The sequence below is a fragment of the Dendropsophus ebraccatus genome, chromosome 7 (assembly GCF_027789765.1).
Source record: "Dendropsophus ebraccatus isolate aDenEbr1 chromosome 7, aDenEbr1.pat, whole genome shotgun sequence".
In the NCBI taxonomy this organism is placed as follows: Eukaryota; Metazoa; Chordata; class Amphibia; order Anura; family Hylidae; genus Dendropsophus; species Dendropsophus ebraccatus.
Window position 1 is genome coordinate 112,925,724 of NC_091460.1, and position 27,087 is coordinate 112,952,810.

Consider the following 27,087-nt stretch of genomic DNA (forward strand, 5'->3'; position numbering starts at 1 on the left):
CCTTGAATCTATTGACCATGTAATTGTACCTCGACCAAGAAAGGCAATAGCAGCAATTATCAAGAGTCAATAATACATGATAAATCCCAGAGTTATTGTTTAGGCTAATAAGTCAAAGCTCTTCTCGAATCAGCTATAGTACGGCAGAAGATGAACCGTATACATGCTAGGGGGCAGATTTGGGTTTTCGTTATATCCGAGCAATTTAAAAATATTCTGTAGACCAAGTTGGATATAATTCTCTGTAAAGTCTTCTGCTTATATACTATGTGACAGTTCTGTAGATCCAGATGACCTTCAAAGACTATATATGCATCATTATCGGAAGACATAAATCATCACGATCTACCAGCACTGTCATGTTGTAGACCCATTGTATTTGCTAATCTTAAAGGGGATTTTCAAAAAATTATCATGGCCTATCCTCAGGCTAGGCCATATAAGGGTACTATTACACGGAACGATAATCGGCCCTATCTGGCCGATTATCGTTCCGTGTAATAAACACAACAATCAGCTGATGACAACGATCATCGGCTGATCGTTGATATAGGTTTGGATTGGCTGAGCGGCCTGTCAGCTGAGACAGGCCGCTCTGAAGCTGGAGCGCGTGGGACCCGGGGAGAAGCAGAGCGCAAGAGGAGCCCTGGACCATGGATAGGTAATGTCTGCAGTTTAAGCAAGAGCTACAAGGACATCGGTAACATTGTCCATGAAGCCCTTGTTAAACGATTATCAGGCCGTGTAACAGGCCAAGTAAACAAGTGCGGATCTAGCAGATCAACGCTCATTTACAGTTATTATCGGGCCCCCACCGGCCCATCTAATACTACTAGAGATGAGCGAACCTGGAGCATGCTCAAGTCCATCCGAACCTGAACTTTCGGCATTTGATTAGCGGTGGCTGCTGAACTTGGATAAAGCCCTAAGGCTTTGTGGAAAACATGGATATAGTCATTGGCTGTATCCATGTTTTCCAGACAACCTTAGAGCTTTATCTAACTTAAGCAGCCACCGCTAATCAAATACCGAACGTTCGGGTTCAGATGGACTCGAACCCGAACGCGATTCGCTCATCTCTAAATACTACCCCAACTGTGATCAGTGTGCTACTAACACCCAGCGTCCACCGTCAATCAGCTGTTCAGCAAAGCCAAGGACAGGCCATCAGTATTTCAGTATCAGTTTTTCACTGGAAAATCCCTTTAATAATTCACAGAAAATTCTCTGGATCAGTAATTGCAGACAGTATTATACCGACGTGACAAAGGGGCCTTAGTGAAAATCTCTCATTTTGTTTTTGTTTTTTTTGGGGGGGGGGGGGAATGTTGTGGGCATTTTTGCCATTGTCTTTTAAGGTAAAATGCTGTGAAGTAATGTTAGGGGGAAGTCAGGAGAGAAATACACAACACACTATAAACACACTATAAACTGTGCTTTGTAGCCTTTTTATGCACTTGTACTGAGATTTTGGGGTCTTGGGTCCTCCCATAGACCTTTTTGTTTGTTCTTGTTTTTTACTTGCTGAAATAAAAACGTATGATTATATGCATATTGTTTTTGTGGCTTCTTCTCACATCCTTGAGGGGGAAATCTTTCACGATTAATAAACTACTTGATTTGCATGGGGAAAATGACACAGGAAAACTGTATGTCCTGCAGGAAGTGGTGTATTCTTTCCAGACTGACATAGTGCTCTCTGCTGCCACCTCTGACAGGAACGGTCCAGAGAAGTAGAGGTTTTCTATGGGGTATTACTACTGATCTGGACAGTTCCTGACATGGCCAGAGGTGGCAGCAGAAAGCACTGTGTCAGAATGGAAAGAATACACCACTTCCTGCAGGACATACAGCAGCTGATAAGTACTGGACGATTTGACATTTTTAAATAAGCTATTTTCTAATAAAATGAAAAAAACCGCTCCTTATCTAGAAGTGTTCAAAATATTCTGAATATATTGTACAGAAAATGTAAAAATTTTCAAACCAATTTGGCATAGCCATTGTCTGAATCCCATCTGTAGGCAACAGATCATTAGCATTGATAATAATGATAAACTATAACCTGCAACCTGCAACAATCAGCCAAATAATGCCATCTACCCCATTTATTTGTCTGGGCAAGCAGGCAATTCTCCCCCCCCCCCCCCCCCATACAAGAGAATACACAAACACCTCCAATGCCACTTGTCAACAGAAACAACTGAATAATACAGTGTTTCTCCCAAAAATTAAAACCTACCTTAATAATAAGACCTAGCTTCATTTTGCAGACTTTTTGGTTCAGGTTTGAAATATAAGTGAAAGAAGAAGAGGATCCAGCACCACCTCCATAAAAGCCTTCCTTTATTTAGTAAAAATCCAACAAACGACAAACATGGTGATCGTTCACCTACGTTAAGACGCGTTTCAGCCGAAGCCTTGATCACAGCCGAAACGCGCCTTAGCATGGGTGAACGATCACCATGTTTGACATTTATTAGATTTTTGTTAAATAAAGGAAGGCTATTATGGACGTGGTGCTAGATCTTCTTCTTTGTTTACTTTATTTGGCTCCCGCTAGCCTTCGAGCGGATCCCTTACACCCTATACCAACAGCCTCCAATCAAGCAGCTCAGCTACAGATTCACACAGCACTTTATGGTACAATTATGGTTGCAGCGGTAAAACCTCTTTTTTTTTTTAAATATAAGCCCTACGCCAAAAATTGCAGTCAGCTGACCAGAACCCTGACACTGGGTGGATGAGAATCGGCCAATCAGGGCCAGACTTGTTATGCTCCGCCCCCACCTGTTCGACACAAGCTGCAGGGGTGGTAAGAAGATGCACAGTAGGGGACATTGTATATGAAGGGGGGGGGGGGGGTACATGGGCCAACTGCAGAGGGGGGAGGGAGGTATAAAGTATTGGGACTACCTGCAGAGGGGGATGTATAAAGTATGAGGGAACAGCTACAGGGGGGAGGTATACAGTATGAGGGGCCTTATTGCATTATATACAGTATGGGGACTACCTGCAGAGGGGGAATGTATACAGTATGGGGACTACCTGCACAGGGGGAATGTATACAGTATGGGGACTACCTGCAGAGGGGGGTTGTATACAGTATGGGGACTACCTGCAGAGGGGGGTTGTATACAGTATGGAGGCCTAACTACAGAGAGGGGAGGGAGATATACAGTATGGGGGCCTTACTGCAGAGGGGAGATGTATACAGTATGGGGGAACAACTGCAGAGTGTGAAGGGAAGTATACAGTATATAGGCCTAACTACATGGAAACACAGTATAAGAGCCTAATAATAGTGGGCCACACAGTATGGCGGCTATCTCCCATATAGAGGGAGGCTACAGTGTAGGGGCACACCGTGTTTCTTTAAAAAATAAAACCTACCCCCAAAATAAGCGCTAGCCCTTTTTTCGGAGAAAAAAAATATTATAAGACCCTGTGTTATATTATTTTCAGAGAAACATGATTATTATAAATATAGATCTATTTTTTTATCCTTTTTTTCTGCCTGACCTTAGAGGTCGGGGAACACTGACAGGCTCACAATCATTATAGACCGATACGTGATCTATTGTTATATACCATGGCAGCCCCGCACGCTGTAACAATTTGTATAGCTTAGATCTCAAACACAACAACAAGAAGGTATAAAATGTCAATGTAGACAGCACTGACCTTGGATAATATAACTGGGGCAAGGCAAGCTTCTAGCCAGAAGACGGGAGCCAATGTTGCTGCATTATAACAGTTTTTTTTCCCAAAGTGATTGTCAGTTCATTTCTTGCCTGTTCCCCCCTGTAAAATAGAGAAGTCACGACCGTAAGAAGAGAAGCACATCAAAAAAGAATTCATCTATCATCACTTTGTACCATCAATGCAACGCACAGTCAATGTGAATGCTAGAGCTGGGCTCTACTTATTAAAGGAGACAGTAAGAAAAAAAAAACAAAAAAAAAACAAGGTCATAGCATATCTGAAGAAACAGCTAGAAAGCCTAGAGATTCGCTGGTGGCAACTACTGAAAATATATGGACCATAGAGCATTAAACTATATTAAAGGAGCACTCTGACACGGTTATGTCTAGCACAGGGGATACGAGGAGGTGACCCATTACAGGAAATCTCTATTTCTTGTTCTCACAATACTTGGAACTTGCTTTACGCAACCCAATACCGCTTTTGCACAGAGCATTTAAAAAAAATTTAATCAAATTTACCCGAAAGAACAAAGAAGCTATAAGTGGTTTAAGCAGATTTTGGCCTTGCACTTTAATGCAAAATTCAAAACTTCATAGCATCTATAGCAGAGATGAACCGATCAGAGGGGTCAGAAATACAATGGGATTTAGAATACTAGAGATTCCTTTCAAGTTTTTTTTTTCTTCTTACGATTGTTCTGTTTTGTTTCTTCTAATAATACTAGCTGCTTTGAAACAATGACATAGTGATGCAGAAAATGGTTAGGCACATTGCATGATTGGACTTTGCCTAAAAGGGGAACAGTTCCTGCGATGGACAGAAGTGGCAGCAGAGAGCACTGTGTCAGACTGGAAAGAATACACCACTTTCTGTAGGGCATACAGCAGCTGATAAGTACTGGAAGACTTGAGATTTTTAAATACAAATAAATTACAAATCTATACAAGGACATATTGTGTGCCATCCAGCCCTCCAGGACTTGTGGTCGTAATAAAATTCAACTTTTATTCCATACATACAGATAAAATCAAAGTGTTTCACGCCATGGCACTTAATCATGGTTATAGCCATAATTAGGGCCACACTGTGACTTCTTGGACGGATACAAAATTGATTTTACTATGGAATGACCGCTACAGGCCACAAAATTGTATGCAACTCAATGTATAACCTTGGACTGCAGCATGAAAGTTAAAAATCAATCTTGTAGCAACACAAAATAGGCATGTGCTGGTAACAATGATAAAAGTAAAAGGGCCATACAAACGATCAACTGATCATTTGTGTGACCCTGCCCACACAGTGTGAAGCTCCTGATAAAAGTCTACCAGGTTGTCATTCATACTGGTCATGCGTAAGCCCTTCTAAAGAGACTACTACTTAGGATGGTCCCTGTTTTTAGAAGGAATAACTCGAGGTTCACACATGCTAGTTGGTACAATTGCAAAGGCAACCAACTGATGCTGAGCAAGTTCCGTGGACAAGTCCTATTAATTAGAAATGGACGTTTGCACAGAGTTGTAATAGCTTACACAACCAATCTGCACACTCAAAGGATCAATTACTTCTGCAGCCAGACTCATAGATTAGACTATTTGATCGCTTTTTCATTCAGTCTTTTCTATAAAAACTACAGATCATTATGTAAACGAAATAAGCCCCAAAACAGCTATGTAAACATAGGAATAAACGTTATAGTGATGAAACGCAGAAAAGGAGCATAATGGTGTGTCTGGAGGATGGAAAGGAGGTATGGGGGGCGGTGTGACAGGTGAGTTTTTTTCAGGGGTCATCTAAGAGAGAAAAAAAAAAAAAAAGAGGAGGCCCAATAGTATGTGGAGGCATGAAAGGACCTACTACATGTGGGGTCACCAAGGAGCGCTAACACTACATAGGGACACAGAAGAGGCCTAAAACTATATGAGAGCACAAAGGGCCTAACTTTTCGATGAAAGTCACAAAAAGGCATGCCACTATATGGGGGTTACAGAAGACACCTAATGTTGTATGGAGATCTAAGTGGGCACCATGTAGGGCAATACAGATGGGGAGTTTATATAGAGATGAGAAGAGTGCTGGAACGACAAACCTAAAATGTTTGTCCTTCAGATTCTGCAGAGAGGCTTTATGGCTGGGAAATTATGGGCCAGGCCAGATGGAGAAGAAAAAGAAAAGTCAACAACACCGATCAGATTAAGTGTCATCTCTGATTCACACAGAGGAGATGCCCCTGTAAGTCACTGGCTGTAGCTGCACTGTAATTACTTATATGGGGAAGGAGGATGGGACATGCTTTGGTTATGGGGGGCAGGCACATTTCTTTGCACAGGTGCCTACTGCAGTCCGTGGCTATCCAGTGAATATGGACCAAAATACTATGTAGGAAACAGCAGACCTTGTTTTCCGACTTTTCGTTTATATACCAGAAAAAGGCTTGCATACAAGCCCGAGGGAAGCCAAAAAAGCGAGGAAAGATAAAGTACTCGGGAATGCAACTTAACACGTTGTAAGAAACAGCATTTTTGTAAAATTTACGGTCTGATACATGAACCTATGAGTAGTGTCCGACAACAAGTTAAGCCTGTATAATAAAACTGAGAAGTTTGCCTCAAGTACCCAACTTTTCTAAAATTTGACCCAGCTTTCCCTTTTTTAGTCATAAATGTTTTAACCACATCAGTTTTGAACACAAAGCGATCACATCTTTACCTCAGGATCACTTTATAGATGACCCTGTATTAATTTTTCAGCCGTTTGTTTAAATGATCACTAGGGCTGTTCTTGTGGTTTCTGTATGTCGTGTGTGTTGGGAAATCTTCTGACAAATCTAGCAAATTTACCAATAGACCCCCATGATCTGAGGGAGGTCAAGAGGTCATTCTGGCCTTCATTCATAGGGTTTCCCATGGGGGATGGAATAGCGCCAACCACTCTGTTATTCCACGGAGCAGGATCCAGTTAAAAAAAGAAAAACCACAACAACAACAAATACCACACAGTATAACTTTTTTTTTTTACGGGTAAGTGGCATCTGTCATAGATTAGGTGGCATAGCTGTTCCCCGAAACACCAGGTAAGAGTTAAAATTGGCCATGACACCATTACTGGCAACAAAAGGCTGCCGATATCGTTCCAGCAATTAAGAATTTGTATATAAATTCTAAGCGCTCTGTGGTGACTCTTACACCTTCAAAGATCATCAATCACAAAGTAAAAGGTATTTTTATATGTCTACTAGGGAAAAGGAGCCAAACAGAGCATGAAAAGTACATGTTTCATTTGCGAGCACGCCAGGAGCTGTCAAACTGCATGATTTCAGGAAGGTTTTTTTCTATGCACAGCGCATCCTGTTTAATGAAAAGCATCAAGATTCCGGAACAAAACTGCTGATGGGATCATGACAGAAAGGGCAAGTGCCCAACCTTCCTCTGCTGTGTTCCTATTATATCCTGTATATATAAAATGATATCACAATGGCCAGGGCATAAACCGAAAATGACAAACTCACTGACAAAGTTTATGGAGCAAAAAATATACATTGCATTTAAGGAGTAGCCAAGTTTATGGCGCAGAGCAGCATGAGGGGTTTCTGCAGTTCAAAATAGCGCAGCTTTATATGTTCCTCCTAGTAAGCATAAAGGGGGTGACAACGCCAACAGGCACTGCAATTATTGGTTGTCAAATGGTCTTAAAAAGGGGTTGTCCAATAAACAGTCTGTATGCTTGATAAATATTAGAGATGAGCATGCTCCAGTCCATCCGACCCCGGGAAGTCGGCATTAGATTAGTTTCTGAAGAAGTTAGATGCAGCCCTTGGGAAACATGGATACAATCTATGACCTATGGCTGTATCCATGTTTTCCAGGCAGCCTTAGGGCTCCATCCAACTTTTTCAGCCACCGGTAATAGAATGCTGTATGCTTGGGCTCAGATGGACCCGAGCGTGCTCAAGGTTTGCTCTAGTTGCATTTGTCACCCCATACTTGAATGAAACAAAGCATTTTTTCTTTCATCCTGTTCCGTAAAAATAGAGATTTTACTATTTGGTTGACGGATTGCACTTTTCCCTTTATAGTCGAATGGGTGGAAACTTTAATATTTAAAGCAAAGTACTACTTCACTACCTAATTTTTTTTTACATTAACGGGTCAGCGCTGGCACGTACTTTCTGGTGGTGCATTAGATTTTTCAAATTGACGGCCACTTTCCGCCATCTGCGCCGGTTTTGTGACAAATGCAAATAGAGACACTGGGGGAGATTTATCAAATATGGTGTAAAGTGAAACTGGCTCAGTTGCCCCTAGCAACCAATCAGATTCCACCTTTTATTCCTCACAGACTCTTTGTAAAATGAAAGGTGGAATCTGATTGGTTGCTAGGGGCAACTGAGCCAGTTCTATTTTACATCATGTTGATAAATCTCCCCCACTATGTACTGGAGGCCAGCCCAGGACCCCCAGTACATCAATATCCTCTTCGAAGAGCCTCCGTTAGGGTCAAGTCTGGTTGCGACACAGAGGGGAAGGGATATCAGTGTACTGAGGACTCTGGGCCCATCTCCAGTGCTTAGAGCGGCACTGTTTGCCAATGTCACAAAACTGGTGCAGATGGCGGTACATTCGCTTTAAGGGGGTGTAAATGCTAGGCTCATACCTGATACAGGCCTACCCCCAAGTTGTGACTGAGTATGACTGAGGTATCCTGTAAACTTCAGAATGACCTACTTTGATATAATCTTAAGGTATCCCATCACTTGAGAACTAGAACTTTTATACCCAAAATGTATCAGTTTCCCCCTCTTGTAGCCAAGATATTAGCATCCAATATGGTCATAGTGCAAAATGTAATATTTACTGGCAACTAAGGTGCCAACTCATACCCAAAGGACTGCTAACAAGAAGACTGAGCCAGGTTTATAATAAAATAGTAGGGTTCTTTAGCAGCCCCTAATGATTCAATTACCTTTCACTAAAAGGAACAATTCACAAGTGCACATTAAAAAGACCATATACACCCCCCCACCCCCAACAAAAGAAAATAAATAATTTTACCCATAAGCCTCTTCACCATTATCACAACTAGATCTGGCGTTAGAAAAACTGAGACAACCATCAATCCAGCCGAAAAGAACATCTGCCTTTTTTATTCAGCTATTCAAGATGAATTCAAATCAAACCAAATCCTTGAGAAAACCCGTTCATATCTTCCAGATATTTTATTACTGAGAAACCTACAAGAGACCACAATGGCATCATGGTGTATGTGATCCACTGCAGAGGAACAATTCAGGAGGACACCTTCTCCTGCGGCCCTGTTCACATCTGCATTGGGATTTTTGCTGCTCTGCTCATTCATAGAAGCAAAACAACAAAAGTAGCGGCACAGTAGATCCCTTACATGGTGGGAAACAATGGGACCAATCAGACTGTTATCCAGCATGGGGTCTGGCATTTTTTTGGTCATGTTTTGGTCACTGTAAGCAGCACAAATCTACCCATCTCATGATGGAGACTCCCAGTGTTGCCTCAGAGTCACATTGCGGGGGTCCCGATCAGTAAGTGACAGGAGCTGCTCCTGTCACTTACACTTAAAGGGTTAATGACAGGTTGCAGCGCGAATGCTGCAGCCTGTCATTAACAGTGAGGGCCCAGCTGCTCACTGCAGCCGACCCAACCTGCTATGAAGGGCGCTCTGCTCCGGAGCGCGCTTTGTAGCACCTTAGAGACTCAGGACGTACAGTTACGTCCAGGGTCGGCCAAGGGTTTAGCAAGGGCTGAAAGGACACATGTCCATGCAGCCCTTGTTAAACGATTATCGGGCTGTGTAATAGGCCCAGTAAATGAGCGCCGATCTAGCAGAACGGCGATCGTTTACAGTTATGATCGGGTCCCCATCGGCCTGTGTAATACTACCCTAACAAAGGTTGCATGTTTCTTTTCCCTTTACCAAAACTGAACACTACGTCAGACAAATGTAGTAAAACTAAAAGCAGAAGTGACGCCAATACCCTGGAAAGGGAACATAGAATAAAATAATTGGAAATGCATGAAAGAATTGTACAAATGGAACTCTGTTCTAATTTGTCTATTATTTCTTTTACGTTTGCACTTTTTGTTTAAATGAATGTAGTTACTAGATCCATTTCTATCCAATCCCTTTACTGACCCCCATATCCTCCTGGCTATATGCTCTACACAGTACCTCTAAGGAAGAACAAGCAGGGCATCCTGGGGATATATAACATCTATACGTTCTATACGTTGTATAGATGGGACAATGCCTTTCACATGGTTTTGTGGTATAGCAGTAACTTTGGTAAACATAGCCGATCCTCCCAGTTACCTTTCCACACAACTCCACAATGTGAGGTGAAATGTTCCGACATATGAGAAAGCAGATCCTCCATTTTCACCACAACTTCAGTATTTCTGTTCTTCTATATGGTTAGCAATTATTTATAACACTGCTTGGCTGTATTATATAGACTGAACACAAAGTTTATATTAAATCAGCTGCAAATCACATTTCCAACTGCTGACAACTGGAGAAAGCCTCTCTGACACTTTGCAATGAAGCATAAAAACCGGAAGTACAAACAGATATATGAAAGGTACCATGTGCCTCCATGAACTAACAGCTATGCAACAGTGTCTGCAGTTTGGAACATGACTTGTAGCCAACAGTTTGACTTTAAAAGGGTTATCCAGCGCTACAATAACATGGCCACTTTCCCCCTCTCTTGTCTCCAGTTTGGGCGGGGTTTTGAAACTCAGTTCAATTGAAGTAAATGGAGCTTAATTGCAAACCACATCTGAACTGGAGACAACAGTAGGGGGAAAAGTGGCCATGTTTTTGTAGCACTGGATAACCCCTTTAAGGCTGCTAATACTTCTCTCCATCCCTCTCCTATGGTGCTTACATACATAATCAGACGAGGACATTCACTTGCACATGAACTTCAGCTGACACTGTCTACCCAGGATATTCTGTGAGTTCTCCACACATGGTCTACTTCCTTATCTCTCAATATGTGGCTGGTTGAGGGCTACAAGATACCCTGAACGGTTCTTCATTCACTTCCCCATTCCCCATAGACTGAAGCCTGCAGGAAAGTTATTCTCACGTTCTGTTAAACCATTCCCGTATATCAATGTATATACACTAAGCATCTAATATATATATTGCTCATCACTGTGGAGCAGAATATAGATCGATTTATAATCTATAAATATCTATTATATGAATGATTGTTAGGCTCCGTACACAGAAGCTTCTTCATGCTTTCACTTTTTATTGGATTTCGAAGAGATGTGTGTGCCACAAGTCTTTCCTGGCTTACACGCTCATTCCAAAACTGTCAGTGCCTGGTACTACAGCTCTGCTACATTCACTTAAAGTGATGCTGTACCCACAATCTGTCCCCCCCCCCCAAACCACTTGTAGCTTCGGATAGCTGCTTTTAATCCAAGATCTGTCCTGGGGTCCGTTCGGCAGGTGATGCAGTTATTGTCCTAAAAAAAACAACTTTTAAACTTGCAGCCCTGTGCCAAACTGCCGTGGCCTAGACTATCTGTGCCCTAACCTTTCACCAGACCTCCGTCCCTCCTCCCCACCCTCTTCATCATTAGGAATGCCACTGGCAGGATATTTCCTATTACTCTGCGGTGAACACTGCACAGGTGCCTTAACGATCCAGCCCATGTGCAGTGTTTACACAGCTGATGAATAGGAGAAAATCTGCCTGGAGCATTCCTAATAATGAGGAGGGCGGGGAGGAGGGATGGAGAGGTTGTGCCAGCCTAATGCATAGTCACTCTAGGCCACGCCAGTTTGACACAGGGCTGCAAGTTTAGAAGTTGTCTTTTAGGACAATAACTACATCACCTGCTGAACAGACCCCAGGACAGATCTTGGATTAAAAGCAACTATCTATAGAATTTAAAAAAAACTGAAAAAATGCTATATGGCACCTGCAGTTTACTGCAGCAATTTTCAGTTTTTGATTTATTGCTAGCCACGGCTGTGTGCAAACTGCATAGTGTGAACAAGTGTTAGTGTAAATGTGCTTTAATAGAAGAATTTGGCATATCTAATTTTAATGTGTTTTTTTCTTTCTCGTTTGGGAGGAGTCTGGCAGTGCCTTACTCCTCTCTCCAAGAGCCAAATGGGAGGGATTGATGGTGGATAAACGCCTGTTGCAAAAACACTTTTTAAGAAATCAACAGGGGTTGTGATCCCAAGCAGTTTTGCAATATACTCCTATTTAGTTTTTAAGTTTTTTATGTTAATTCATTATTATACATACGGCCAAACTTCGCTACACACTTCCTCTGTGCTGATATTTGCTCTTTTCTGTGCTCAAAGAAAAAAAAAAAAAAAAAGACCAAACACAGGAAGTCCCAGTCCTTTGCACATAATGTCACTGTATGGTTACAGAGGTTTTGGTGCTGTGTGACAGGAGAACTGACCATGCAATGCGAGCCCCCCCAGCATTCTCTGCTACTGAATAAGGACATGCAGCAGCTGTACATGTGAAGGGAGACAGCTAATGGCCATATGTATAACTTTAATTAAAAAATTGAAAACTTAAAAAAAAATATGAGGGAATATTGCAAAACTTCTTGCAATCACAATCACTGTTGATTTATTAAAAAAAAAAAAAAAGTGACAGTGCCTCCACAATGCAGAATAGAAGAAACCTCATAAGCTTCAAGTGTCAACGGCAAAAACAGAACAGCATACATTAATACATTTCCAGGGGAAAAAAGAAAAAGAGGCTGTTTACCATAAGGGAGCAATACCTGTCATCTCGACTCCAGAGCTGACACACACACACACAGGTATATATATATATAGCGCTCCAGAGCGCATCTTTAATAATGAAGCATTGTTTACTACAGGGAATTCTTCAGCATGGCATTTCCTGAAGAGGAGGGCTTATCTTAGAGCAAGTACCAAGCCGAGCAGGGCAGGCTGCCAAGCATACGCTTACAAACTACTGGGCTTGTCTCGTCTTGGAGTGAGAGATAAAACAAGAAGAAGTACTAGGCTGCAGATGGAAGTACTCGCATGTCATCACGACTTAACCAGGCCATCAAAGGGACCATGCTTTTAGACACTCATTCATTCAGCACATAATTGGTTTCTAATGAAAGTCAGGTTCATAAAGGTATCAGCCAGCCTATTGTTACCATCATCGGCATATTACGCTCGCTTCTATGAGCATCTCCGAGGCGAGCAGAAGTAGTGCAGATTCCTTCCAGAAGCAATTAGAATAAAATTAAAATACCAATACGGTCTAGTCTGACAACCTCCATTGTGAAAAACTATGTATTATCTTCTAAAAAATGTACCCAAACACATTCAGTAGATGTTGAGCGGCTTGGTCTTAAGGGGGGTACTCCAGTGGAAAAAAAATGTTTTTAAATCAACTGGTGCCAAAGTAGGAGAGGTTTACTATGGGGATTTGCTACTGCTCTGGACAGTTCCTGACATGGACAGAGGTGGCAGCAGAGAGTACTCCGTCAGAGTAGAAAGAAAACACTATTACCTGCAGGACATACAGCAGCAGATAAGTACTGGAAGGATTGCAATTGCAATTTTGGAAAATACAGAGACAGCCTATGGCAGGCAGCCTTATGGCAGCATCCAACTTCTTCAGCCATAAGTAATCAAAGGCCACACAAACAAAGGTTCGCTCATCTCTAATCGGCATCTCACTCTGGGTGGTCGATGTATACCACAGAAATTCCAGGTGTGGAGGGTGTACATTTGGAGTTGTAGGTCAAAAAGCACAATTTTAATGTATATGGTGGCCTAATGGCAGATTTAAAGGGATGTCATACAAATCTAATTTAAAGTGTTAGCACCTGACATGTCTTCAACAACATATGTAGTTGCATCGTATAATGTACTACAACCTAACACCACAAGTATATGGACGGAACCTGCTTGCCATTTGAATACTGGGGGCTAAAGAAGTTGGATGCAGCCCTAGGGAGTCAGGGAACCATGGATACAGCCTATGGCCTATGACTGTATCCGCCAGGACTCCTTAGGCCTGCATCCAACAAATTCAGCCATCATCAAAGCCTCCTTGCAGCCGCTCTGGAATCTCCTGATCCCTTGGCTATTTCAGAGATGATCCTAGAGTCATCTCTTAAAGTGTATACAATAAGGGCAGAAAATCTCTTCTTTCCTTCACAAATTGTTATGGAGTATTTAAAAACCCTCAAAAATAGAATTGTATTTCTTACAAAATGCTCAGCAAAGAGTTATCTTATAGGGAAGTAAGACGTGTTCTATACTTACATGTGGATATGGTATATGTAATAAACACCAAATTCAGTAGTAAGCAATGGTATTGACTGCTGTCATCGCCTCTCTCCAGAATTATTGACTAACGTCAATGTGCGGAGGCTGCTCCTTGAGACATACAGAAAAGATCAGCTGATCAGCCATCAAGAACATCAGGAAACTATAAAAAGGAAGTCTTGAAAGAACAAGTCTGAGTCAGCATGATCCGCTGCTCTGCACAACAGATGCCAGACAGAAGGAGGGTCATTCATGTACACGGGGGCCGCAGATAACACGCAAGTCCGGCGTTATAGATATATGAAGGGAAGAAAACGCCTTCCTTGCTGGTGACAAGTATAGAGACTTGTGCAGTATTTGTTCCAACGATAAAATCCTAAAATGAACCAAAGCCACCGCAAATCATGGAAACAATATGTGTCATTACTATATGTATTATTCCTAGGCGGCGTCTGTAAGTTATACCCAAATCAGGGATGGGGGGCCTGCAGCCTCTCATCAAGTCATGATGTAGACTGAAGTTTTGCAACAGCTGGAGGGTGGAAGGTCCCCCATTCCTGGCCTAAACTGCGGCATTAGTTTTAATTCTGAGCTGTGACATCACCAGGTGCACGGTGACTATTATATACTACACCTTATCTATGTACTGTGATATCATTACTCTTGGGCTGTGACATTACTGTGTGCTTTATCCCAGCACAAGTTCACATGGCTATTTGATAATTCCTGTGGTATAAGGGTTATTCACACATTCCCGGATTCCGGCATCATCTGCTTTGATATCGTTCAGTACAGAAGCGCAAAGACTTTAGCTGTTTTGGATTTCCGCATCTTCCGTCCGTAATCACAGAATGTGTGAACCCCCAATCACATAGTAATGTCACAGTAAATGATGCCATCAGTGTTCATTCCTATATTACTGTGATAATAATGCCTGTGCAGTAACTTCATGATTTTAAAGCAGAAGTCTTGTGTAAGTAAAAAAAAAAAAAAAAAAAAAAAAAAAAAAAAAAAAGCAGAATGGAAGGGGGGTGCGGGAACATAATAATAAACTAGTCCCAGCGCCTCAGGAGCATTGCTCCCGGGTCCCAATGACAGCCACCAATCTGGTCAGGGCACCCGTCTCTTCCAGCTATGGGGCACATGGATAGTAAGTAAACTTTGTTTATTATGCTCCAGCACTCCCTTTCCATTCTGCTTTTTTTTTTTTTTTTTTTACTTTCACAGAACTTCTCCTTTAATATCCCCTTACTATCACTTAAAGTGAATGTACTATCAGGTACATTGCGTTACGTTTTTTATATGAATAGACCGTCGCCGGGATACCGGTGCCATGGCCCCTCTTTTGAACCACAGAGCGGTTCCTGCACATGGCGCCAGTCTATTCCTGGACTTGATTGTAAAGGAGCTACATCACAGATGGGAGGGGACTTCATCACACTGGGGCCGGTGGGCCAGCCTCCAGTGCTTCAGACTGGGATGGTGCCCGGGAATAGACCAGCACCATGAGCGAGAACCGGGCTGTGGTTAAAAAAAAAAAGGACTGCTGCACCGGCATCGGTCTATTCATATAAAAATAATTAAAGCAATGTATCCGATAGCACATTCCCTTTGAGTTCCCCTTGTGCTCAGATTTTCATGTTCTATACTAGGCGCTAAGAAGTGCCCAACTAACTATGTAACCCCATAGTTATTCTATGCTCCTCCAAATCCCATACAGCTATAATTTATTACTGTCCGGCTGGATTGGACATTCCATTTAATGATACTCTACTTACACTGAAGTGGATGTCCGGCCTGGTAATGTGTATAACTGACAGTATAAACCAAGCTTGGCCATCACCAATTGCTTTTTGTGGATAAGCCACTGTCTGATTGTATTAGAGAAGCAGCACCTCCCCTTTTAGCCCCCGTACATGACAGAACATGTATCTATAATGCATTATTGTATCTCAATTATAATGCATTTTCCAGGACTAAAGGCCAAGCTAGTGCAGTATAATATATATGTGCCATTTCAGCTTGGAGTTCATGCCCTCGCCGATGCCGTAGGAGATCTTCACAGCCAAGACTATTCCTTATATAATATATGCAGTCACCTTGAAGTACCCTTGGGCACAAAACACTTGGAAAATCAATTGTGCCATCTATCAGGGAGCTGCAATCATTTCAGAAGAACACGATCCCCTTGTGGTTATAGCTCTACAACAAATGCCAGATAATAGGCTGCGGAGATCCTTGTTCTTACACTTTCTAAAATATGAACATTCCAAGAGCACTTGAAGACTTGTTACCTTGATCCCTTACATTAATATGCACTTCAAGTGTGACCAATGGAAATTTTATCAACATGCAACATCAGCCATGTCCGCGTCATATGTTGGTCTATAAAACAATCAGAATGGCAGCAAGCCATTACTATTATTAGTGCTACCTTGACCTTTGAACCTAGAAAAAATAATATTAAACATGCTTGGAGTAATAGAGACAAGTTAATTTTAAAGGGCAACTCTGGTGAAACATTTTTTTCGACAAACGAACTGGTGTCAGAAAGTTATACAGATATGTAAAATACTCCAATTTAAAAATCTCAAGTCCAGTATTTATCAGCTGCTGTACGTCTTACAGGAAGTGGTGTATTCTTTCCAGTCTGACACGGTGCTCTCTGCTGCCACCTCTGTCCATGTCAGGAACTGTGCAGAGCAGTAGCAAATCCCCATAAAAAACCTCTCTTGCTCTGGGCAGTTCCTGACACGGACAGAGGTGGCAGTGTGCCAGACTGGAAAGAATAAACCACTTTCTGCATGAGATTTTTAAATAGAAGTAATTTACAAATCTCTATAAAACTTTCTGACACTTGTTTTTTTTTTTTTTTTTAAATACATATGTATTTTCCTGGCGTTCCCCTATAACACATTGGACCCTGTAGGCCCACTACCTTAAAAACTTCTACTGACTTCCATAGAGGGGAAATCTAACAATAATGACATATTTCAATGCCTCAAAAAGACTGCATTTTATTTTTAAATCAGAAGGAGGACTTGAAATGGAAGTATATAACAGAATTTAAAAAATGCAATTGCTTACTGAAGACATGGTTTAGACTATAGGGTCTAGGACTGACGACCTTGAACATGAATCCTAGTAAAGCCAAGACACACTGAGGTTACAGGTTACACTTTTTGAAGGCATTGTATTAACATAGCTCAAGCAAACATTGAGAATACTCTTCAAGGAAGAGGAAGAAAAAGAAAATTAACATGAATGAGGAAAAGGAAAGATTCTCACTCAGGTATACACTGCACTGTACTCAGACAACAGGTTTTTTTAGTCTTTTCCTATGTTAAAAGTCAGAAAAGGTGCAAAAAAAATCTGAACAACAAGACCTTCCAAATCATGGTCTGCAACTTGGTATTAAAGGGAAGAATCTTTTCAGGTTCCACATGATTAAAGGGGAAGTCCGGGGTCAGTGTTTTTTTAAGGAGTCAGGGAGTAGGCGGCTGAACATAACAACATGTACTTACCTCCCTAGCTCCAGCGCTGAGGTCTGCGGTCCTCTCCTCTAGTTCCTGGTCCATCTGCCGCTTCCTAGTCTGAGTGGGGACCCGAGTCGTGACGTGTCAGTCAGCGGTCGAGGCGGGACCCCACTACTAGAGATGAGCGAACCTGCCGGGGTTCGGGTTCGTATGAACCTAAACGCTAGGCGCTTGATTTCCGCTCTGTGGAGAGGGTGGATACAGCCTGAGGACGGCCTGGAAAACTGAGATACAGCCATAGCCATAGGCTGTATCCCAGTTTTCTAGGCGGTCCTCAGGCTGTATCCACCTTTTTCCGCGGAGCGGGCAGACAGCGGGAATCATACGCCGAGAGTTCAGGTTCATACGAACCCGAACCTCGGCAGGTTCACTTATCTCTACCCACTACGGCCGCTGACTGACTGGCTGGGCAGGCCTAACTTCCAATAATCAGAGCCAAGACTGCTTAAAGGGATACCCTAATTTTGCTATGTGCCAATCCAGGCACTATCAGTCCCTCTGAGGCAAATGCCCCATTACCGCTGCCGTCCACAGCCTCCCGGCGCTCTAGTCTCTGCAGCGTGGTGCTTCTGGGTCTGTAGACAAGAAGTCACAGGTCCACTCGGCCAATCAGTGGCCACAGCACACCTTAAATAGGCTATTGTTCCTATGTCCATGGGGAAATATGGGAAGAGGACCAACAAAAGTAGATGCAGTGATTAGCACAGACATGAGGCACTAGCCAAAATATCGGGGGAATGAGCCCCTGGAGCCAGGTGCTAGCAGTGCTCCTGTTCTTTAGTGTAGGTTCACACTGCGTTTTTACGTCCGTTTAACAGATCCATTTAAATAGTTACTTTTAACATGTAGAACAATGTGATCAACTGATTTTTTTTTTTTTTTTAATAGTGCAAGTCCATGGCAAAATGAATGCACACAATTCATCCATTTTTGCATGTCCCCCCCTCCATAAAACAAATACATAAACGTACCCTTATATTCCATGACTAGTCAGAGGTCGTCTCTGTACATGTAGGGAGGGGGTGACACTTTGCATGGCTCTCTGGTTAAAGTGTGAAGTAGCACCCTGCTTTACCGCTGAGAATCCTGACCATATACAAACCAAAACCCACGTGTGGACCCAGCCTAGATCGAAGCAGGCTAACATCTGCAGAGGGTTTGCGTGTCCGTGCCATGTTTATATCGGTTGCCCAAAAGTGAAGCTTCATGTTTATATATCATGACAACATCTTGAATTTCTTGCAATAAGTAACACAAGCTTTTTAGGATTAGTTTCTGTAAAGCCTGATGATGACAATGTGTACGGCATTCCAGATTCTTTAGAACATCACAGGCTACACCGCCCAGCCGCACCAGTGTAGAGATTCAGTAGGCCCAGCTGTACAGCAGACCCTGCATCCACTCCCCATGGTCAGGCGGGTGAGGGAATAAAGCATATTGTGCCCCTTGCTATTGCTCCTGTCTGGCCGAGTCATCCTCATTAATGGAACAGTGAAAACCAATGTTACCGCACATCAGCAGACACTTGTTTGGGAGATTCAGCTTCTCCACAATGGGAAAACTATGCAAAGTCAACAGATTCACACAATAGGCATTGACAGAGCCAGACCGCTCCATAAGGAGGCCGCCAAGAATAAAATAAAAGAACAGGGATATAGTTGATGTACGGCCAATGTCTCATTCCCATACAGTAGGCGCCAGATTCATCATTAGGGTGTCTGTAAGGTTTGTATCTCATGAAGTCTATGGATGTTGTACACAACTACCGTGTTGTGTACAAAAATAAGACCGTGTCTTATATTCATTTTTGCTCCCAAAAAATGCGCTAGGTCTTATTTTCAGGAAAATCTTATTTTTCCATGAAGAATCACATCATGGGGGACAGAAAGCATGGTATAGGGACTTCCAGACACCAGGGGGAGCTCATCACAGCACACTTATACAGCACAGCAGGGACAGGCGACGGGATAACGGCAGACTGTGTGCAGCTCTAAATCTGGCGGTAGGGGAAGACGGGGATGGCGACAGGCGACGGGCCTCTTGATGCCTTGCCTGCACATTTACAAGTGAGGCGCGCGGAAAGGAACATCAGGGTTGGCGGCAAGTGACGATCTTCATGTCCTGCATGCAGCTGCTCTGCAACGGATGGTAAAAGTGGGGGACAACAGCGGCAGGCTAAAAAGAATTACAGCTGCATGCCCTGAAGTTCTGTTTGGCAGGCAGGCTGCCAAAACTTTGCTAGGTCTTACTTTCCAGTGAGGCCTTAGGCCGGGTTCAGACTGAGCAAAACTAGCGGAATTCCGTTAGCCTCCCTCTCATAATGTGAGTCTATGGGAGGCGTGCGCTGCTGTTCTCACAGCGTCTCACATGTTCATTCTTCAGCGTGGACAGAGCAGGAGCGTGCGCCTCCCATAGACTCCCATTATGAGCGGGAGGCTAATGGCATTCCGCTAGTTTTGCTCAGTGTACACCCGTCCTTATATTTAGCAATTCAGTAAAACCTCTACTAGGTCTTATATTCTGGGGAAACAGGGTATTTGTTTATATATTTATCAACTGTTATTATAAATATTATATATTGCTTCCCTCTGCAGGTAACTAAATTATGGCTCCATTCACTTCATTGGGACAGCACTGAAGTCCCCTGCACAGCGGGTGACCGGTAAATGGGATGTGGCTTTAATCTGTAAGGGGCCAGCCACTCGTCCACAAATGCACGGACAGTATTCTGTGGATCGGAGCTCCTGTCATCTGCAGTCATCATGAAATGCTGCATAATAAATCATAGGAGCTCTGAGGTCTGTCTGCAAAATACTGTCCGTGCACAGATAGCATTCTGCGGTCGCGTAAGTGGCCCCTTCTTGTCCTTTTACACAGGTAGATTATTACCTGTTACAAGCATCTTTGTACCAGAGAACAGGAGCATTATTCTACATTACGGAAGAACAGACATATATAGGAAAGGTACCATGTGTCTTTCACCACCTCAGTACTATATGTACTTAATATAAATATCTGATAAACATATGGAAGAACCAGAATAGGCAGTATAAAGAACAAAAAACAGACATAATGCCTTATTGGGTGACATGCAATAATATAATATAAAAGGTCAAGGCTCACTAAACCTGATTGTGCAAAGCCTCAACCACTTAATCACATGAAATCACCATATTCATCTAGGGCTGCAGCTTTAGGATCAAAACTGTACCTCCTCCTCCGGTAATGCAGGCAAACTAAGTCCAACTTCAAAAAACCAGTGGCCCCCTGTGCAGGTTGTATAGGTGCACATTGAGGAATCCGCACAGAGAAGTTCCCGCAGATAGAGACGCTCTCCCCCGTGCGCATTTCCGCCCATCCCATAGACTCCATTCTATGGTCAGGTGGATTCCGCTGTCCGCCCAAATATCAACATGTCCATTCTTTGGGCTGACCGCGGAATCCGCCTGACTATGGAATGGAGTCTATGGGATGGGCGGAGATCCGAGCAGGAGTGTGCGGGGGTAAACGGTGGAATCCGCGGGAACTTCTCCGCAAGGATTTCTTAATGTTAACGCACCCTTTGAGTCAAATACAATAAAATGTTTCGAGTTTATTACCTCTTTGTTAGATTACGCAGACACACTTAAAATGACAAACAAACCGGAAGCGGATAGCATCAGACTTCCCACTGCCACTTTGTTCATCCGTCGGAGGGTATTTGCACAATGAAGGCCGTTATTCTGAAAGACCTAACCTTATTGTTGTATCCGTTATGTCCGTGTAATAACCTGAAAACGTGTTATTGTATTGGACTCTAATTATAGGATCGTACCCATACAACCTGCGCAGAGGGTCATTCATTCTATGAAGTCAGATTCAGAACAGGCAGTGACACTTTAAGGGGGTAACACAAAGATCTGAATATACCCAATGTAGTATATACAGTGAAGACTGAATTGGACCCTTGAGGATGTGACATTTATTAAACCCAGATATGACTCCAAGAACAAAAATGAAAGGAGTGTGAATGATTGTTCTAATGTCTAGCTTACAACATTACCCTAGAGGCGACGTGACCAGATATTCAAGCGTTCCTTGTAAAACTGTTCTGCTGCAACTTCATTCCATGGGGACTTGGTAATCTGACACTAACATCTATAACAAGCTTATCATTTCCTAACAACAGGTATTACCATCTGACTTATAAAATATATGGCAAACAGCATATATGGTCCACATTAAAAGAGTTATCCACCGAAAATATTTTTCATTTAAATTAACTGGTTTCCAAACATTATATAGATTTGTAATTTACTTATATTTTAAAATCTCCAGTCTTCCAGTACTTATTAGCTGCTGTATGTCTTGCAGGAAGTGTTTTCTTTTCAGTCTGACTCATTGCTCTCTGCTGCCAACTCTGTCCAAGACAGAAACTGTCCACAGCAGGAAAGGTTCTCTATGGGGATTTGCTACTGCTCTGCAACATTTCCTGCAGGACATACAGACTTGAGATTTTTAAATAGAAGTAAATTACAAATCTATATAACTTTCTGACACCAGTTCATTTGAAAGAAAAATATTTTCGCTGGATAACCCCTTTAATGGACGTCTATAGCAGAGGCAGCCACTGTGCCTAAGCAATTTAGCATTTCAGGCTGTTGTCTATTGACGCCTAAAGACGTATACAGATATGCGCGCGGCCGTGAGCTGGGCCAAGCTGCTGAATCCCGAGATACAGCCAGGGAGAAAGGCAGTGCATGTCTCTTTCTGGCTGTCAATCAAATCAGAATAGTTTGCTTTATTTTAGTCTATGAAGGGAAAGAGTTGGATCTTCGTGCAGCCAGGGAGAGGAGCACACTGCCGCTCTTTCTTCGTGGCTATATCTCAGGATCGCAGCGGGTCTTAACAGTAAGGGCCCTATTCCACAGGAGCGATAATCGGCCTATCAGCCCGATTCGGCCGATTATCGCTCGGTGGAATAGAGAAAACGATCAGCCGATGATCGTGTCATCAGCTGATCGTTTATTTAAGGCCAGACCTAAAATCATTGGTCCCGCATCGCTATGGTGGAATAGCGGTGCAGGGCGGGCAACTGACGATTTGAGAAGCAGCACCATACATTACCTGGCAGGGCTTCTCCTCCGCTCCGTCTTCCTCCCCGGGTCCCGCGGCACAGCATCAGCAGCTCCAAAGCGGCCTGACTGAGCTGTCAGACCGCTCAGCCAATCACAGGCCAGGACCGCCGCAGCCAGTGATTGGCTGAGCGGTCTGACAGCTCGGACAGGCCGCACCGGAGTTGATGCTGCTCCGCGGGACCCGGGGAGGAAGACGGAGCCAAGGAGAGGTCCTGCCAGGTAATGTATGGTGCAAGGGCTGCAAGGACATCGGTAACGATGTCCCTGCAGCCCTCGCTCATCGGGCCGTGAAATAGGCCCAGTAAATGACCGCCGATCTAGCAGATCGGTGCTCGTTTACATCGTTGATCGGGCCCTGCTCGGCCTAAGACCCTAGGACCCTAAGACCCTCTGCGATCAATAACTTGACATGTATTGTTATTACATATGACAGTAACACTTTAATGTAGTCATTCATTTTTAATAACCTTTGACCAAGCATGGTATCTTGGCAGACAGTTATCTCTATCGACCTTCTCATACACAGGAATGTTTAGCCCTGCCACAAGGGGCAATGGTAAGGCACAGAGACTGACACTGGCTAATACCTCCTGAAACAATGACTTTGGGTGATAAAAATCCAACATGCCTGAACCTTTTCTCCCCCAAGAGGTCGCTATACATTTTAGACAAACCCAACAAAATTGGCAGGTTCGTCCGACTTTAGACCATATGTCACAAGATAAAAAGCCGGTAAGGGACTTTTCAACTTCAAATGTTTTCATGTAAGCCAGATGCCCTAAGGCTGCATTCACATGTTCAGTAAAATTGTCACAACCACAGAAATTTTTGGAATCATTAAAGTAAATGCCACGGCCCACACTGCGAAAAAAAGGACATGTCCTAGTGCAGATCGTGGCACAGATCTCTCCCCCCCCCGCCCACACGGCAGCAGACATGTCATCGCATCTGACTACTCACCTACTCCCCCATGCCGGCCTGCTTACTTGCTCACCAGAAGTGGCCTGGACTATGCTGCCTTCTACTTCCGGTGGCGTAGTCCAGGCCAGGGGAGTAAGTGAGTAGTCAGATACGATGACAGAAGTGCACATTATGCGCTCCCCTCATCTCTGCTGCCAGGCGGCAGGGGGAGATCCGTGCCGGGCGGCGGGGGAGCTGTCCTGCTAGGGGATTTGTGCCGCAATCCTCCTCCAGATTGCGGCACGGATTGTGTGAATGAGGCCTAACTATTGACTGTATTAGGCTAGGTCAACACTACATTTTTGCTATCATCTTTTTTTTTCCCCATCCGTTAAAAGAAAAAAAATTGGATAAAAAAAAAAACAGATACATTTGCATGCATTTGTTTTGATCCGTTTTTCCGTTGACTTCCACTATAAAAAAACTAATCAAAACGCACTTTTTTTTTACGTATACAAAAAAAACAGTCGACCGAATTTTTGTGTACGTTAAAAAAAAGGATCCATTTGATATTCAGTTTTTTTGTAAAAACGGATTGCAAAAACGTACTGTGAACCCAGCCTTGGCTCAACCAAGACATCAATAGTTGCCTTCTTCCAAAGCAGACACCATCTCCTGCCAGGCCACCACTCCGTTACGCTGTCCTGTTGAGCTCTCTAAGAACCCCATTACAGAGGACGATTATTATGAAGAAAATTGGTATATCATTTGAATTTAAACGATAATCGCTCGGTGTGTATGCAGGCAACGGTCAAAAAACTGCTCATGTGTCGTTGATCGCATCTTTAAAGCCGACGCCAAAATCATTGCTAACCGTTCGCTAATCTTCCGCGTATGCACACACGGTCCCTTTTTTTTGCTAGAATCAGGAGGAGTAACGATAGTAACTAACTACTATTGTTCCTTGTTAACAACTTATGGTCGTTCTAAAAAGCCCTCGATTATTGTTATTTTGAGAAAACGAAAAATCGCTACCTCTAATAGGATCCCAACTTTATGGGACAAGGTATCCTAAATTCATCCCAGAACCTAATATCCTGCATATCCCCCCCCCCCCCAAGCCTAAACAGTATTGATTTTCCAAGACACCAAACCCTTCTCTTCTCCGACATTACCTTTTGTTCTGGGAGGAATAAGCTGGCACCAGTCTAGCTACGACATACTCCTTCCTATAGGAAACACATGAACGTTCGGCTGTGCCATATATATGGGGAGTCCTATATGACAGTCTTAAGGGTCTTACAACTTTAGACCAATTAAAGATTTTTGCTAATTCCACCTTATCCCTGATTATCCATTACATCTTATTACTCTCCAGCAATCGGGGGAGCTTAACAAACGGGTCTGTGTTTAAACAAATATCCTCTATAAAGTCTATGAGGAGCTGGAAAAACTTTGGATTTACTGTATATGTCCACTTGGTTACCCCACAAAGTAAGCTGCCGTATACTACAAACCTTGCCGCATTAGAAGAAATGGCAGAAGCAAGATCCAAAGGATCAATAAGTTTCACTGATGGAAGTGGGATATAAAAGTTTACATGGCTGGTATTGAGCTCCCTAGACAATTATCTAAAGGCTTCCTGTGAACTCTATGCTTTTTATGGGATCCTTCCTCCACATATGGTGGAAGTCTCTGAGACGCCAATGCTTTTGGATTTGGATATATATTCTTGCTCTTCATTAGAGATGAGCACAACTCAAGCAGGCTCAAGTCCAATCGTTCGTCATTTGAATAATAATGGCTGCTGAAGAAGTTGGATGTGGTCCTAGGGAGTCTGGGAAAACATGGATACAGCCATAGGCGATAGGTTTTATCCATGTCTTCCTGGACTCGCTAGGGCTGTATCCAACTTCTCCAGTCACCGGTAATCAAATGGCGCACGAACATGCTACAGTTGCGCTCATCTCTTTTCTCCCTGTGTTTTCTTGCTGCAAGGATCGCTATTGGCCATTCCTGGAGAAAACTTGAAAAATATTTGCTTAAATAAAAGCTTCCCTGGTTGATAGTAAGTAAAAAACAAAACAAAAAACAACTTAAGTACATGGTCCTACTAAAGTCAATAAGCACTGAATATCAGGGATCAAATATGTATGGTTAGGGTGCGTTTACACAGAGATTTAGCTGACAGATTTTTGCAGCCAAAGCCAGGAACAGACTATAAACAGGGAACAGGTCATAAAGGAAAGACAGATTTCTCCTGTTTTCAAATTCATTCCTGGCTTTGGCTTCAAAAATCGGTCAGATAAATCTCTCTGTGTAAACGCACCATTACTCTCCTACTGTAACACAGCCTACCTAAAGGATCAATAATGAGGAGGAAGTCATTGCCGATTTGTCAGCTCAGCGCTCGGTTCCCCCTCGTTCCACACTCAGTACCTGTACTATTACGCGCACAGACAGCGAGGGGGGAGCATCGGAAGGGTCTGCTTAGACGGTCCTTATATTGTCAGGAGTGCCTATTGAAGTTAATGGCGGTCTACTGCCACCACTCCTATTACTCGGAGGGCCAAGCAGCAAACACTCTGACTTGATCAGCATCTTTCAACATGATCGGCCAACATTGTGCATGTTGGCTCATTGTTGCCTTTTAAGATGTCCTATTACACCAAATGATTATCGGCCTGAACGGCCAGTAATTGGCCAAGTACGGCTGATCATTGTTTCATGTAATAGGGCCTGTATGCAGATCATGAATGTAAGCAGTCAACCATTAACACCACCTCATTAGCTCTTCTTCCCCTAAGTGTCTCCATGATCTTCTCTTTGATGTGTCAGGCTCATAAAGGCCCTATTACACAAAACGATTATTGGACGACAATCGTCTAGTGTAATGGAAGACAACGATGTCGGCTGATCGTTGCTGTCGTTTGTCTTTCAACATGTTGCAACTAAATACTTCCGTCGCTCTCTGGAATAGGAGCAGCGGCAGCAGCAGGCCGGTGCTATCTTCTAGGCTGCCCAGACGATCTAGCAATCACCCAGGCAGCCCCCCAGGTCTTACCTGCTCGCTGACAATGTGTGTAATGGCGCTGGCAGTGAACGAGGAACGTGGAGCAAGCGAGTGCTGACAGAGCTCGTGTGCGCCTCAATATCACCCCGTGTAATAGGGGCTTTACCCAGAGCGCGACGCAGCACGATCGGCATCTTTCAACAAGACAGTGTGCATGTCGGCTGATCATTGCCAAATGGTTATCGGCCTGAACGGTCAGTAATTGGCCAAGTAAGGCCGATAATTGTTTGGTTTAATAGGGCCTGTATGCAGATCCTGAATGTAAGCAGTCAACCATTCCCTCCACCTCATTTGCTCTTCTTCCCCTAAGGGCCCTATCACATGGGACGATTATCGTTCGAAAAATCGTTATACCGTTCGAATTTAAATGATAATCGTTCTGTGTAATTGCAGGCAACGATCGAAAAATCGTTCGTATGTCGTTGATTTAGATCTGAAC

General features: G+C 43.2%; 1 protein-coding gene across 10 annotated transcripts in view; it reads right to left on the bottom strand.

The window, feature by feature from the left end:
• The window catches only part of WDFY3 (WD repeat and FYVE domain containing 3), a 230,262-nt gene that overhangs the window by 167,233 nt on the left and 35,942 nt on the right, over positions 1–27,087 (bottom strand). For 8 of the 10 annotated variants that reach the window (XM_069978200.1, XM_069978202.1, XM_069978207.1 and 5 more), the window contains one exon: positions 3,685–3,804. The exons of 1 other annotated variant lie outside the window; for it this stretch is intronic. The gene's annotated coding sequence lies outside the window, so the exon portion shown is untranslated. Of the gene's footprint in view, positions 1–3,684; positions 3,805–7,873; positions 7,891–27,087 lie in introns of those variants that run through there. One more of the 10 variants, XM_069978203.1, reaches the window with a different exon arrangement.